The sequence below is a fragment of the Prunus persica genome, chromosome G3 (assembly GCF_000346465.2).
Source record: "Prunus persica cultivar Lovell chromosome G3, Prunus_persica_NCBIv2, whole genome shotgun sequence".
NCBI lineage: Eukaryota > Viridiplantae > Streptophyta > Magnoliopsida > Rosales > Rosaceae > Prunus > Prunus persica.
This window is the reverse complement of record NC_034011.1, coordinates 19,072,043-19,075,001: the sequence shown is the minus strand read 5'-3', so window position 1 is coordinate 19,075,001 and position 2,959 is coordinate 19,072,043. Positions and strand designations below refer to the sequence as shown.

The following is a 2,959-nucleotide window of genomic DNA, read 5'->3' as shown; positions in this document are numbered from 1 at the left end:
AAACTTTTTGTTCTTTATATTGTTAAAAGGCTTATTTACTGTAGTAACCCCTGAAATTATGGTCAAATCTCACTTTACCTTCTGAAAGTTAAAATAACCCAGAATGCCCCATTGACCAAGGTTTGGTGGTTCACTTTGCCCTCCACCGTTAACTCTGTAAAACTTTTTGTTAAAAATGCTGACATGGCATGAATGGGACCTATCTTTTTGTTGAAATGTATGCCACATGTGAAAAAATAAAATAAAATATTTTATTCTTAAAAAAATTTATAATTTTGTTGTTCTCTCTCTTCACTCTTTCCCCTCCGCCTTCCCCCCTTCCCACCCACCACGACACACCAACCCCTACCTATAAACCCACCTCAGTTTTAGAAAAATCAAATTTGGGTTATAACGTCCTGACAACTTACATAGAAATCTCTTCATTTAAATTTCAAAACTTTTGGGGATGCTCCCAAAGCCACATGCAAGTATAGAAATCAAATTAAACCACTCGCATATTGCATTTTCAATAGGTATTTCCAAGTCTCAAATTAAAAAGAAATCGAATCTCCTTCCAAATCAAATAGAAAATACCCACAACCCATACCAAGTGACGAGGTCGTTTTGGACCTTGAGCACCTCAGCGACGAGCTTGGGCATAACCTGGCGAAGCTTTTAGAGCTCCGAGATGACTGGCGGATCCTAGTGGTTCTGGATCTTGCGCAATGAGGGAGAGAAATGAGAGAAGTGTCTTGTTGGCAGGGTTTGGATGATGAAGTGGATGGTGAGGATTGGGGGAGGTATAGGTCCCATTTGGAGAGATCGAAGGGCTGAGATTAGAGGGCGGTGGTGGGGTATTTGGGGTTTGAGAGAGAGACGCGGTTGAAGAAAAGGCCGCCGTAGGCTGTGGGTGATTCTGTGAGGGCAGGGGTGGGGGTGTGTCGTGATGGGTAGTTGTTTGGGCGAGGGGAGGGGTTGGGTACATACAGAGAATAGGGATGGGCACTCAAACCGGCGAACTGAAAATCCAAGCCGAACAGTACCGAATCAAATCGGAAAAAAACCGAGTTGACCAAAAAGTCAAAAACCGGTCAAAAATCGAATCGGACTGGTTTGGATCGATTCTAGATTTGGTTCCATGTCTTCAAAAACGGGATCGGGCCGAACAGAACCGATCAAATTAAAAAAAATATATAATTTCAATATATATTTATACTTAATGCTATATTTTTAATTTCACTAAAAAAAAACTAATATTTATCCAAGTTCAATTTCAAAATATCTCTCTTTTCTAACTTTAATATTTATTTTTATATAAAATTGAATAATTTGTTAATTTTCAAGTAAAATAATAATATTTCAATTGATAATTGTATTAAAAAATAAATTTTAAAAAATAATTTTTATAATCTGGTTCAAAATCGAACCGAAACTGAAATCGGTTCAAATTGACTGGATAGTTTTTGAATTTTTTAAATTAAAATCGGACCGAATCAAATCGGATAAATAGTTCTGGATCGGTTCTAATTTGAGGCAAAAATCGGTCCAAACCGAATCATGCCCACTCCTAACAGAGAAAGAGGGAGAGAGAGAAGAGAGAAAAAAGTAATTTTCTAAATATTTTTTTCCTATTTGTTAAATTTTTTTTAAAATTATTATTTTTTTCCCATGTGGCATACATTTCAGCAAAAGAATAGGTCCCATTCATGCCATGTCAACGTTTTTAACAGAATTTTTGACAGAGTTAACGGTGAGGGGCAAATTGAACCACCAAACCTTTGTCATGGGGGCATTCTAGGTCATTTTAACTTTCAAGGGATAAAGTGAGATTTGACTATAATTTCAGGGGGCGCTACAGTAAATCAGTCTTGTAGAAATTTGATAAATAGATTATATTTATATGATTAATGTGATCATTAGCCTCTCCATACGAGTTTCAGTGCCTGCGAGAGGTTTTTATTTTTATAAACAAATTTAAATTTTAAGATTAACATCAAGAGACTCTTTGAAGGTTTGAGGTCATTCTCAATGTGGGTCCCTGAGTTTCAATTTCATCAATTTACGCTCAATGATTTCAAATCTGACCAATTTAAACCTTCTGTTAAGTTGACAGTTTGGTCAGACGTTAACTAATGACGTGTCCATATTGAGAATTTAAACTGATGACGTTAAGGAATTGGTGGGTTCTACAGTGGACACGTCATCAATTAACATATGACCAAACGGTTAATTTAACAGATGGCTTAAGTTGGTCAAATTTGAAATCATGGGGTGTAAATTAATGAAATTGAAACTTAGGGGCCCATATTGAGAATGACCCCAAATTTTTAGGGAGTCTCTTGATGTTAATCCTAAATTTTAACCAAAACCACTTATCCACGTGGCACCTTGTAGACCTCCCACATTGCCCCCACCAACCTCCATCCCACCACTTAAAACCCACCACGCGTACACCACACCTCACCTACCAAACTTTGTGACTTCTGAATCAGCAAAAAATCTGATTAAGCAGGGCAAAAATGCAATTTAGTTTGCAAATCCTTCTTCAATTAGAATATGGAATCTACATACAAGAATCTGCTAATGTGCCACCTCACTCAAAAACCCACAATATCCGAAACAACCCCTACATTTCCTCGAAATTTCATCTCACCGCCTCTGTAGGCTGTAGCTAGCTATCTCTCTCTATATCTCCATTATTAATATCCTTTTCCGTATCCCTACGTTTCTACAATACGATTACGATAGCATACCACTCCATCTACTTGCACCCACTAGATTTATTCTTCACAGCTCTCTCTCTCCTCTCTCCCTTCTCTCTCTATTTCTCTGTGAATCATCTCCAACCTTTTGTCGGTGTTATCAGATCTTGCAGAACGCAAACTCTGCGGCTCTCTCACTGGTGCCTTTTCTTCTTTTTTCTTCCTTGTTGTCCTTCAACACCAAGTTAAATACCAATGGGAGTTATTTAATCCGT

General features: G+C 37.5%; 1 protein-coding gene across 1 annotated transcript in view; it reads left to right on the top strand.

The window, feature by feature from the left end:
• Positions 2,716 to 2,959, top strand: part of LOC18782993 (mitogen-activated protein kinase 20) — a 5,902-nt gene continuing 5,658 nt past the window's right edge. Inside the window, exon 1 of the mRNA XM_020559460.1 lies at positions 2,716 to 2,884. The gene's annotated coding sequence lies outside the window, so the exon portion shown is untranslated. The remainder of the gene's footprint in view (positions 2,885 to 2,959) is intronic.